At 37.1% G+C, this 14093-nt stretch overlaps 1 protein-coding gene across 3 annotated transcripts in view; it reads right to left on the bottom strand.

Moving 5' to 3' along the window:
* The window catches only part of SUGCT (succinyl-CoA:glutarate-CoA transferase), a 692699-nt gene that overhangs the window by 397434 nt on the left and 281172 nt on the right, over window positions 1–14093 (bottom strand). The window lies entirely within an intron of this gene.

Here is a 14093-nt window from a genome sequence, read left to right as displayed (position 1 = left end):
TTAGTTTTTTTTTTTTTTTTTTTTTTTTTTTTTTTGCGGTATGCAGGCCTCTCACTGTTGTGGCCTCTCCCGTTGCGGAGCACAGGCTCCGGACGCGCAGGCTCAGCGGCCATGGCTCACGGGCCCAGCCGCTTCACGGCATGTGGGATCTTCCCGGACTGGGGCACGAACCCATGTCCCCTGCATCGGCAGGCGGACTCTCAACCACTGCGCCATCAGGGAAGCCCAAGCCCCTTAGCTTTAAATGTAATATCACAGCACCTCCTTTTCCTTCTTTTTCTACACTGGTCTCTAAATTCTGTATAGAAGTATGTCTTATGGAAAATAGATCGCTAGTTCCCAAAGACCAATTTACAAGTAAATGCTTCAGACATAATGTTTCAATTTAGGGACTTCCTATGATCCAGAGAATCATAAGATCCCAGGAATTCAAAAGATCTTAAAAATCACCTATTGTTTTCTATGATCCTACAAAGTCATCATATTATGTATACTGAAAATATTTCTAGTAAGAGGGACCATACTGGCAGTTGTTACTGGAAGTATTCAAACACAAGACGTGTGCTACAATAGAACAGGCATGAGATGTGGATAGATTTGGGATTGAGTCACAGCCCCAGCACCTCCTATCTATATGACCTTAATAAAAACATCAATTAAAAACGTTCACAATTTTTTCAAATCAAAGCAAACATTTATTAAACATTTACCGATTGCAAGGCTCTGTGCTAAGCAGATTACACACATTATTTCATTTAATTCTCATAACAATCCTGTTAGGTAGGCACCATTATCTTGCTCATTTTAAAGATGGAGCAAACCGAGATTTAGAGAGTTTAAGTAGCCTTTTCAACTCGTATCAACATGAAGTAGTCAAGCTAGAAGACTATCCTGAGTCCAAAGCTCATGTGTTAACCACCACTTTCTACTGCCTGACCCTGGGCAGCAGAGTACAGGAGAGCAGATCAGACAAAGTTTTGTGAGTGATGTGCTGCTGAAGACCTGTCCGACAAAGGGCTTGAAAAGGCAGTACAGCATCTTAGTGCTACTGTTAACTGAGAGCCTTTTATAATATGATAATATGTACTGGACACCACAAGAAATACTTGGCATATATTATTTCTTGTCCTCATAATCCCATGAGGTGAGGTTTATGATCCTCATGGTTGAGGAAACTAGGGCACAGAGAAGTTGAGCAGAAGTGTATGGATCAGAAGGCTCGAAGCTATAAGCTGGTGAGGTCTTGAACTGGTCTTTGTCAATGCTCCTTCAGTAGGGTAGACCCAATAGATGTCAGTGTCAATCCAGTCAAATCTAGCACACAGTGCCACCCTTAGGCCATTGGCAATTCAGCTACTGTTTGCCCCAGAGCTGGGGGAGGAAGGGAGGTTAACTCTATACTGGGTAAGTTGTCTGGGTTCCAACTATTCGTGACTTCCTTCCCACCAACAACTGATCAACCCTGTGGTCTGATAAGGTCTCGTAATATTGGCCACCATTTTTTAATCTCAGCCTTTCAAGAACTCTATGAGAAAGGACTCATTACTCTTATTTTGAAGATGAAAAAATTGAGACTCACACTCAAGTCCACATTTCAGGCTCAGAGCTCATCTCACTATAATACACTGTTGCCATTTATAAACGATAATCAATAAATAAAATTTATTGAAAAGACAAGCCTGATTTTTAATCCTAAGCTCACCTAACTTTGTGACCATGAGTAAAGTTGTTTAACTTCTCTGAGCTCCAATTTTCTCTTCTGTTCTAAGGAAATTATAATCAGTTGTAAATTGCTTAGCACATCACCTAGCATGTAGTAAGTACTCAAAATGGTATTTACTTAGTTGTAAGGTCACATAACAAAAATGAATACAATAATAAAATATGTCTATAACTTCAAATCCAAGGAAGGAATTTTAACAATTTATATAGCAACTCCTACGTTTTGCTGATCATAGCTCAAATATTTTCTGATTATAAAGGTCTAAGCATACTAATATCAAATCATTCCTATGTTGTACACCTAAAACTAACAATATATAATATATATCAATAATCTCTCAATTCTAAAAATTTAAGTCTAAGCTTTTGGGAGTTCTAAAATATATTAACATGTTACTTTGTTGTTGTTTATTCATTTCTTATTCTAGAAAATATCAGTGTTTGCACTGAAGCCTCTGGGGAATTGGTGATGATACCAGTGTCAGGAATCCCCATCAGTCTTCATTACACTTAGAGATCCCACAGGAGGGAGTGACAATACAGAGATTTCAAACTAGGCAGGGAGTAATAAAATAAACACATTTTACCAGGCTAACAATCAGCATGGTTGAAACAATTTAAAGAGGTACCAACATCAATATAGCTTGTGGAAAAGCCACAGAAGTTAAAGATCTTGTATTTTTGCCTCATTCTAATGGTTAAGACAAAGTCCAAGGCTTCGATTCCTATCAGTGATAAAAGAAAATGCCTGCTATGGCTCATGCTGTGTCCTTACCTGGACAAGGCCTCATTTCCCTAAAAGGCCCAGGGTGCTCCCTGGACAAAATCTGGTGCCTTCTTAGAGGGATGGAATGGGGAGGGTGGGAGGGAGACGCAAGAGGGAGGGGATATGGGGATATAGGTACACATATAGCTGATTCACTTTGTTATACAGCAGCAACTAACACAACATTGTAAAGCAATTATACTCCAATAAAGATGTTAAATAAAAAAAAAACAGTCAATGACAGCAACTTGGAGCAAATGAAAGGTTTTCTTTACCCTTATCTCTTGCTAGACTTTATGAGATGCTCAATGACACTTTCCTCCATGACTTTTCAAGTTTCCGGAGCAGAAAATAGGGTAAGTGCGGGGCAAAAATGAAATCATATCCCTCTCGGTTTCATGAACTCTTCTCCACTTTTGGGTCAGAACAGAAAAGGATTTCAAGGAGATTCTTTGGTAATATTCTCAATCTTTGAATCCTGGCATTTTCCCACATAAAATTTCAGGGCTCCAATTTGTAGTCTAGTTAGTTGTCTTTTCATAGAGGTTTTATAGGAAAATTCAAATGTAACATACTAACATATTAGAATATGACTTTATGTTACAAAAGTATTCTTTAATTCACACAATGATTTCTTCATATAATTGGAAATATGAATCAACTTTCAAAAAAGTTTTGTATATTTATGCATAAGTAGAAAGGTATACCTGTCTTGTTGCTATACTATCTCTACGGTAGAGTTGTGGACTTGCCAACTACAGAGTTCTGAAAATAAGTTTGGATGTTTATACACCCGAAACCCAAAACCCATCAATCTTTTTAAATTTGCACATATTAGTTCCATCCCCTTAAACAAATAAAATACAACTACAATGGTGGACTCCCCTATTAGACCATGAGGGTGGCTCTCCAGGATAGTGGAGACAAAGCTCTCCTAACACACCACCTTCTTGATATACAGAAAACTAGACCCAGAAAAGTGTGTCTTTAAATTCAAAATAATTTTGTGAAAAACCCAGAAAGCTAAATAAATATCTTGCAGAGACTGAACAAAAGCATTGGAGAATTACAAAATCCATTACTCTGTAAGCCAGTGAGAAGTGAATACAAAACTGTGGAAAGACATACTGTCCATATAACATAAAAGTTTTGGGATGAGTTTATGTCAATATCATAGCAATGCTTCCCAAAGACTTTTTTTTAAAATTATGGTTGTTTCTGAAGTATTCTTCTTCTCCAAGTACTGTCTATTTTACTCAATGTCTCTTTTTTTCTTTTTTGGCCACCCCATGTGGCATGCAGGATCTTAGTTCCCAACCCCAGGGATCAAATCTGGGCGCCCTGCAGTGGAAGTGCAAAGTCCTAACCAGGGAATTCTCCCCAAAGGTTTTTAAAAGGAAATTTAGGAGTATTAGCCACTAGAGTTAGTTTATAGCACAGAGAGATCAGCTCGGTGCTTTGTGACCACCTAGAGGGGTAGGATAGGGAGAGTGGGAGGGAGACGCAAGAGGGAGGAGATATGGGGCTATATGTATATATATATATAGCTGATTCGCTTTGTTATACAGCAGAAACTAACACACCATTGTAAAGCAATTATACTCCAATAAAGATGTTAAAAAGAAAAGAAGAAGGAAGATAGTAAGCAAAAATATAGGTAAATACAAAAAAAAATTATTAAACTTATTTATTTTACTGTTGCGAAATATTTCAAATATGCCAAAAAGTATAGGAATAAAAAGTATAGAGAAGGAAATAACATAAATACTTATGTGCCCTCACCCACTCACATTGTTAATGAGTCTTAGCATATTTGCTTCATATCTTTAAGAAACAAAATGTTACAGATACAGGCAAAGCCCCTTTGGTGCCTCTCCTTGACCTTTTTTCCCGTTTTTCTTCATGTCAGAAGTAACCACCATCCTAGAGATCTTGTGCATCTCTCTGTTCATGCTACTGCACTTATATTACATATCTGTGTATCTGTTTAGGTGAATCCATAGGCATTATAAAGTATCATGTTGTGTGTTTTTAACCTTTACCCTGCAACTTGCTATTCTTATTGAACATTTTAATTTCAAGATCTATACATCTGCATGCATATAGATTTGACTCATTTATTTTACCCACTGGGCACATCCCTGTGTGAATATTCCACAATTTATCTTTCCTCCTATTAATGATCAATTGTTTTCAATTTCTTACTATTGCATACAATGCTTCAGTGGAACCTTATACATTTCTCTGTTTGGTCATATGGGATTGATTCCCCAAGGTATATATACAGAGGTAGAACTGCTGAGTCATAAAGCAGGCACATTGTCAGCTGTCTTCGATTTTGCCAAACTGCTCTGCGATGTGGTTGATGTCAATATCTGCTTCTACCATGCTCCATATTCTCACCAACTTTTACGGTCAGAAGAAAGTTTTGCCAATCAGATAGAGGTGGAATGGTATCTCACGGTTACTTTAAGTTGTATTTCTCCCAACTGGAGAAATTAACCATTTTTTCATAAGCTTAAAGGCTATTAGACTTTTGTTTTTCTTTTGTTTCTTTCCTCTTCATATCCTTTGCCCCTTTTTCAGATGAAGTGCTTTTCTTTCCTTATTGACTTATAAGAACATTTGCATATACAAATCCTTTATTAGTTACATGCATTGCAAATTTCTTCTCCTAGACTATAGCTTGTCTTTTGGCTTATCAGTATTTATTTTTTCATGTAGAAAAAATTAACTTTAATGTAGACAAATTATGATTCTTGTCCTTTAAGGTTTTTGGTTTTTGTGTTGGTTTAAGAAACAGTATCTAGCTCTTAACTTTGTCATGAGGAATTAGATGAATTAATACTTTGAAGGTATTTAGAACAGTGTAATTGTACAATTAAGTGGTACATAAGTGTTAAATAAATAATACTACACTAACATTTCTGGGGAGGCAAACTTGGCAGGAAGAGGAAGAAACCAGAAGAGAAGTTATAGAAACAAAAATTTGGTACAGGGCTACATTCCATAAATATATTGCCTATAGGAAATGTGTCTTTGGACAAATCTGAGTAAACCCAAACCAAACCAATGGGATTCCATAACAACCAGGCTGGAGTCTACAATGCAGCAACTATAAATAGGCCTGTGACACTTCTATAACCCACAGAGAAACAGCTGGAATTTGTTGGTCGGCGTTTCTACCGTAAACAGAATCACAGATTTAATATTTCCTGTAATTTCCTTAGACCTTATTTCCTCTTAGGAATTTATCTCTACATATTACTAATAAATTATGGTTAAAGTTATCTTTTTCTTTCCCCGCTAGTATTCACTAGCTCTCTCCTTTGTCTGCATGTCGATTCACAGGCCACACAAAAGATGGTAAAAGAGTCCATCCAGGGACTCCAACCACTGCTTTCTAGTGCAGGGTCATTACGGACTTTTCATACAACTTGCTCTTAAATACAACAGGACACTTACTAAGCTGATGAGCCACTATGTCTTACGAGTCAGACTAATTATTATCACCACATTAATAATTCAGGTCCATACTAATGATCACTCACAGTTCCAAAACATGTTCTGCTTTGCACAGATTTTAAATGAAGAGTGGATCATGTATGATAATGGTTTGGACTGACCAGCATTGCTGTGACTGTCCCTACAGCCTCAGTAGGGGCTCAGCACCACTGCAAATATGATGCGGGAAAGTTGCCCACACTGCCAAGGTCCAGCAATACCTCACACCAGGGCTCCTTATATCAAAAAATAAGCCTCTTGAATCAAGATCTCTTTGTAAAAGACTACTAATAGGGACTTCCCTGGTGGCACAGTGGTTGGGACTCTGCCTGCCAATTCAGGGGACACGGGTTCGAACCCTGGTCCAGGAAGATCCCACATGCCACGAGGCAGCTAAGCCCATGCGCCACAACTACTGAGCCTGCGCTCTAGAGCCCGCGAGCCACAACGACTGAGCCCACATGCCACAACTACTGAAGCCCGCGCGCTCTAGGGCCTGTGCTTCACAACAAGAGAAGCAACCGCAATGAGAAGCCTGCGCACCACAACGAAGAGTAGCCCCCTCTCGCTGCAGCTAGAGAAAGCCCGTGTGCAGCAACGAAGACCCAACACAGCCAAAAAAAAATAAGTAAAAGTAAATAAATTTATTTTAAAAAAAGACTACTAATAAAGCAATACATAATTATTGTAGAAAAATATTTAAATGTCAACAGGCACAAAAGAAGAAACAAAATCAACTATAACCTTACCACACAGAAATAATTTTGATTTATGCATATCGTTTAGCATGTTGTATGAATTTATATTTCTTAAAAATTTAAGAGATCACAATGGTTTTTTCCCCTTTTGACTGTGTTAAAATACGCATAACATAAAATTTACCATCTTAACCGTTTCAAGTGTACAGTTCAGTGGTATACATTCACATTGTTGTGCAGCCATCACCACCATCTGTCCCCATAACTCTTTTCATCTTGTAAAACTGAAATTCTATACCTATTAAACAATAAATCCCCATTCTTCCCTTCCCCCGATCCCTGGCAACTACCATTATACTTTCTGTCTCTATGATTTTGACCACTCTAAGTACCTCTTATAAGTTGAATCATATAATATGTGTCTTAACAGAATGTCTTCAAGGTTCATTCACATTGTAGCATATTTTCTTCCGTTTTTTTTTTTCTTTTTGCAGTACACAGGCCTCTCACTGTTGTGGCCTCTCCTGTTGCGGAGCACAGGCTCTGGACGCATAGGCTCAGCGGCCATTGCTCACGGGCCCAGCCGCTCCGCGGCATGAGGGATCCTCCCGGACCAGGGTACGAACCCGTGTCCCCTGCATTGGCAGGTGGACTCTCAACCACTGCGCCACCAGGGAAGCCCTATTTTCTTCCTTTTGAAGGCTGAATAAAAATTACAAAACATTGCTGAAAGAAATTAGACATAAGTAAGTGGAAACATGCCATGTTCATGAATTGGAAGACTTAATATTGTTAAGATATCAATTTACGCAAAGTAACCTATAGATTCAATGGAATCCCTAAAACCCCAATGACGATTTTTTGCAGAAATAGAAAAACCAATCCTAAAATTCAATACACAACCTCAAGAGACCCCAAATAGCAAAAACAATCCTGAAAAAAAAGAACAAAACAAAAAATCACACTTTGTGATTTCAAAACTTACCACAAAGCTACAGTAATCAAAAGGGTATGGTATTGGCATAAAGACAGACATATAGACTAATGGAATAGAAGAGGGAGTCCAGAAATGAACCCACACATTTATGGTCAAGTGATTTCTGACAAGAGTGCCAAAGCCATTCAATGGGGAAAAGGACAGTTTTTTCAACAAATGATGCTGGGAAAACTGATATAGTATATCTACATGCAAAAGAATGAAGAAGTTGGACCCTTACCTAACACCATATACAAAAATTAAGGCAAAATGCTAAAACTAATGCTTTTGACTATCTGTTTATCTTGCTTTATAAAATGCCTGATTATATTCTTCCAACAATTATATATTGAGTTTTCCTTTTTCTTATTAATGTGTAAAAGGCCTTTTATATTAAGAATGTTACACCAGTTTTGTATTGATATTTACCTTAAACTTTTATTTATAGTCTACAGAATTCTTAGAATAATTCTGGTTCTCAAGGACATAGGTGATAATAGAATTAGAATATCCCATGATTACTCATCTGCTTTATTCTACAGCACATAAACAATAATCTCGAATAACTATCTTAATCCTACCAAAACCAGTTATGATTCTGTAAAAAATTTTGATTATGCTACCCCACTTCCACCCTCATGCTTAACATACCATATTTATGTTTCTACATGGTCAGAATATATAGCCACTGCATATTATCCTCTTTCCCTATGATTCTCATTTAGTTTATATATATATATATATATATATATATATCACCACCAGTCATTAGGTCATTATCTCTCAGTCATTTTCCTTATCTGAAGCTTATCCTTTAGCAGATTAGTCAATGCTTGCATATTAACAACAATTTGTATCCTTTATACTTGAAGGTCAGATTTGGTGGTTATAAAAATCCTTGGTTTTCTTTCTTTGAGTGTCTTAAAAATATTACTCCCTTTTTTTCTGGCATAAAGTGTTGCTCCTGAAAAAAAACCTCATAAGTTAATGTTCTTTCCCTTGTAAGTTATGTGTTCTTTTTGCCTAAATGCCTGAAGGATTTTTTTTTCTTTGAAGTCCAATAATTTTACTCTGTCTTACTATGTTTTAGCATTGATTTAGGGGGGAGTCAGTTTTCTCAGATACATGGTGGACTATTTCATTTTTATTTTCAGTAGCTTCAAATCCTTTACTTTTTTGTTGTTGTTGTTTTTGCGGTACATGGGCCTCTCACTGTTGTGGCCTCTCCCGTTGCGGAGCACAGGCTCCGGACGCACAGGCTCAGTGGCCATGGCTCACGGGCCCAGCCACTCCACAGCATGTGGGATCTTCCCGGACTGGGGCACGAACCCATGTCCCCTGCATCGGCAGGCGGACTCTCAAACACTGCGCCACCAGGGAAGCCCAATCCTTTACTTTTTTAATTCCATGAAGTTTCCTCAAATTTTAGTGACTATCTTAAAAGTGTGGAAACATAGATAATATTATTATGGTTTTATATACTGAAAATGTCTCTTATAACATTATATATATTAGCTGATGCTTCCAGTAATTATAGACATCCTAGTGTTTCTAGCATTTGTTCTGTTCCCTGCTTTGGTTTTGTTCCTCTGAAACTCCTATTATTCATGTGGTAGATTTTTGTCACTCTCTTCAACATTTGACACTTTTCCTCCAATTCTTGTTTGAAATATATTTTTCCACTACCTTTTAATTTTTTAAATTGTCTTTATTTTCACTCTCTGTTTTCCTGAAGAATTATCTCTTGTTGATTCACTCTTGCGTGCCTTCTAATTTAATCTTGATTTTTTTATCCTTTTGTGTCTTAATATTTTCCTGAGTTCTTTTGCTTAATTTCTGTGTTTTTCTAATTCTGAGTCAAGTTCGTTTTTTTAATGTCCTATATCATTTTTAATTTTTTTGTTCATTTTTATCTATTGTATAGGCATGTCTTTATGGCATGTTTTCATTACCTATAGAAATATTATTCTGTTTATTCCCTTTTTAAATTCTTATAATAACTTTGTGTACGATTTGATCTCAGCACTTTTCTCTTGCTTTTTCTTTTTTATGTAAAATTAGTTTTCCTGAACTTTTAGAAGAAGGCTTGGCTCAAATAGCCTTGCTAACTTCATAGAAATCTTTCTTAGTTTTGTGTGTGTGTGTGTGTGTGTGTGTGTGTGTGTATGTGTGTGGTGTGTGGTGTGTGTGTGTGTAGTGTTAAAGAAATATGTGGTAGGCTTACTTTTACAAATTTCCTGGCTCTATTCGCCTCTGTCACTTTTATCTGTATCTTCTCTGGCCTTATCTCTCTTATCCATACCCTGCTGCAATTTTTACTTCACTCCCTGAAGTTTCTCAATGTGAAGCCCTCTCCTGGAGGGTGGTTTTCAAGAATTCATAGAGGCTATACTGCCCCAGTCTCTTCAGATGTTCCCAGAGACCCCCTGCACTCACCGCCTAGTTTTAGTTGCTATTCTCAGAATTGCCCTGTGCTTTCCAAAGAATATCTGTAGATGATTTTGACACCTCTATTTTTCTTCTTACAAATACTGATATTGTTCAGATCGCATGGCTTTTGATGGTTTGTTCCCACTCACTTCTACTTTGGAATTCAAGAGGATTCCTTGTCATTTTTTTGTTTTCCATGTTTTTCTCATTTTGTTCACTAAAATGTAGCTCTATTTTTAAGGAGAGATTTGGGAAGATCCAAAAACTATCTACCACAGCCACCACCATCTTCCCAGAAGTTCAAGGCTATTATTTTAAGAAAATTGGACAGGCTTCCTTACAGACACTAATAAGGTGCCATTTTTAGCTCAAAAAACAATCATTTATAATTCAATTTGTATTCCTTTTCCTGGGCCAAGTTTAACCTCTTATCTCCTGACCAACACACATCTTTTCATTACTTCCTTGCAGTCTTGCACTGGATTAAAACGTATCACCCGAGTGATTTATGAGGTCCACCTCTCTAGTTCCCAAAAGCCACTTAAAATGCACATTTAGACCATCAGCATCATATCATACATAATCTAACTCCAAGTATATGGTAATAGAAAGCAACACACCATTAAATGCAAGCCTGCAACTTCTCCTTCATTTTCCTGTTTTTAATATGTCTCCACTGAATGTAATTTAAATATATTAAAGAAAGGAAATTTTCAAATGAAGTATGAAAATCTACTGCTTCACAAATCTACCCATTTTCTCATCTGGTGTCTTCATGAATAGCCTTACAAAAAAGAACATTATTTTGTTACTGTACATAATACACTAACATGAAAATGGCATAAAGAAAAAGTTATAGGCTATACAATGCTATTTCTGATTTCAAAGGATCCCAGAGGCGGAATGAATTTTTCTGGCAATTGCCTCCAATCTTTGAAACCCAGAAGAGTGGTCATCCAACCTGCTTTGGCAGGCATACAGTAGAGGAGGTTCTCAGCCAGGGAAGACAGCACTTTCAGAAGCAACTCACCTCATATTTGGGAATCTCTTAATAAGAATTCCAGCTTCCCAATCTTTCTGCGCTTTCTCATTTTCCCTAATTCCACTCACACTAGTCTCCTTGCCCTGTCAGAGATTCTAAGATCCCTTCCAGGTAAGAACCAGTGCTGTAAATGTTAGAGCAAATGTTCACATTCATCCTAGAATCTGCCCCTGGAAACTTCCTACTATTGATCCTTGCTGAGTCCTGAGGAGCCTCATGTTCTTCCCCATAACAGTGCTTCAGTATTTTAAAACAACAGCCATGCCCTTCTAAAAAGTCCTCTCTTATATAATTTAACCAACCCATAGCTCACACATCAACAGAAGAAATATTTCATTCCAAGGGAAAAGATGAAAATAAGTCAAAACAAGAAAACAAGCTCAATCTCACTTATAATTTAAGAAATACAAGCTAAAATATTTGAGGTGTCATTAGATACTGTAAGAAATGGCAAAAATTAATGGTTACATATTACTGAGGTGTTACAAATTAACTCAAATTTTCTTGAAAACAATTGGTTAAGAAGTAATAAGAACTATAAATCTGTTCATTCAGTTTGAATGACTCCATTTGTACACTAATAACCAAATCAAAGACTTCAATAGCAGCAAAAACATTTTATAAACCCTAAATGCCTAGAGAATAGCAAAATACCTTCGTATGCTGCAGAATATTTATACAACAGATTAGTATACAAGCAACTTAAAGTAAATATATAGCCAATATACACTAAACGCTTTATATAATATACACAAAAATACTTTAGCAAATGCAAAAACAGAACTCACAATTATATGTGCATATAATTATATCTAATTGTGTATATACATTAACAAAACTCCAGAAACAATTTGGCAAGATATAAATAGAACTAAATGTTCATCACATTCTCTTTCTTTTCAAGATTTTTCAAACCCTTAACAACAACAACAAAAAAGCAAGCAGATTTGGTTAAAGCAGTCTCATGGCTTCATAGAGCATATGGGGATTTCTGTAAGTACTACAGGACAGGAAATGAGTCTGGCTTGTTCCCTGTTGTAGCCTTTTACCAGGACAGAGCCTGACATTTGACAGTTGACATTTATATGGCATATACTATGTGCCAGACACTATTTTAAGCACTTAACATAGATTACACATTTAATACAACAACCCTATATCCATAAATACTATCGTTGTTCCCATCTGCTAGATGAGGAGCCTAAAGCACAGACAGGTTTAAGTGACTTGCCAAGATCACACCTTTAGTAAGAGTTAGAGCCAGGATTAGAACGTAAATAGTATGAGCTCCAAAACCCAAGCTCTTCCCATCCTCCTCCCATGCTACACCACCTCAATAAATGAGGTGAGTAATAAAAGGTGGCTTGAATATATGCATATCTGGATGAATGGATGGATGGCTTGATCGAGCAATGGATAAATGAGTTATTTGGGTTTAGTCTCTTGGAACCTGGGAAAGGACACGGATATATTGAGCACCTTCTCCACTCTGGCACGTGCTAGGTGCTTTCATAAATTACCTCGCTAAATCACAGTAATAACTTTGCAAGGATGCATGATTATTGCCTGTTTTTGAATACGAGGAAACTGGGTTTTGCTCAGTAGATGTTGAATATTGGAAAAGTAAAACCCTGGGACTCAAAATGATGCTTGACAGAGTGGGAGTTCAATATACATTTGTTGAATGAAGGACTTTAAAGTACCTTTTTTAATACTGAGAAAGGGAAGTAGTATTAGTTAGCCAATATGGTTTTCTTAGAGGAAAATCACACCAAGCCAATCTCCTTTTCTTTTTTGATTAGGTTCTACACAGGCATGTGAGAGAAATACAACGGGCAAAGTGTTCCTTGATTTCAACAAGGCTACTAACAAGGTCATTCAAAATATCTTCATGGATAAGATGGAGAAAATGTAGTTTGTATAATGACGTAATTGTGTGAATTGGAAACCAGTAAAGATATACCCAGAAAGTTCAGCTTCAATCATGGGGAGTAAGGGTGCTTCCTGTTCTTGAAGCTAAATGAGGGTTCGGATGATGTCACGTTGGTCAGATTTGTGAATAACAAGAAGCTGGTTAAGACAGCTATCAAGTTGGTTTCAACGGAGCCAATTTTGTTTTAAACAAAATTAATTAAAAATATACGTAAGTCCAAAAATAATAAATGCACAAAGAGAAACAAGGTTTAGGAGCTGCCAAGATTTTTTTTTAAAGGACGTTTTTGTGGTTACTTAATACAAGTCAACATGCCACATGGCGGCCAAACAAGAGTGAACACAAACTTCAACAGAACTCTGTTACTCAAATTAACTGCCACCCCACTATACTGGCCCCCAGCGAAATCCCTACAATAAGTAATACTTATCAAGTGTTTGCCATTTGCCAGGTGCTCTGCTGAGGGCTTTACCTATATTTACTCATTTAATTCTCTCAGTAATTCTAGAGGTAAGGATTATTATTACCCCCAATTTACAGATAAAAAAGATATGAAACACGAAAGTCATACAACTTGCCTAATATCTCATAACTAATAAGCCAGGGCAAGTATTGAAAGATGAACAGTCTAATTGGAGCTTCAACTTATCTTAACCACGATTCTATTCAGTCTTTCGGGCCCTCTGACACCAATAGTTGTAGAGGCTGTAGACGGCACACTCCATGTGCCCTTAACCAACATGAATGAGCTCTACAGCAGCTATAGACAGTTTCAGCCTGCTGACAGCTTCCCATATCAAATGCTTGCACCTCTTCTTCATCTGTGAGCTTCTCACTGCCTCACTTTCCTCCTTGCTGATTGTATTTCTTGAGATCATTTCCCTAATAAATTACTTGTACCCAAGTCCCTGGATCAGGGTCTGCTTTTGGGAAAACCCAACCTAAGATACCACTTAGGTTGAATAAGTGGTTAGTGAACCTACTAACTTAAGTAAGTATTTACTTAATTTAATTACTTTAAG

The sequence above is a fragment of the Aethalodelphis obliquidens genome, unplaced genomic scaffold (assembly GCF_003676395.1).
Source record: "Aethalodelphis obliquidens isolate GAN/ISIS:26980383/991018 unplaced genomic scaffold, ASM367639v1 scaffold27, whole genome shotgun sequence".
Classification (NCBI taxonomy): Eukaryota; Metazoa; Chordata; class Mammalia; order Artiodactyla; family Delphinidae; genus Aethalodelphis; species Aethalodelphis obliquidens.
The sequence above is the reverse complement of the archived record's forward strand: the minus strand, read 5'-3'. Positions and strand labels throughout refer to the sequence as shown.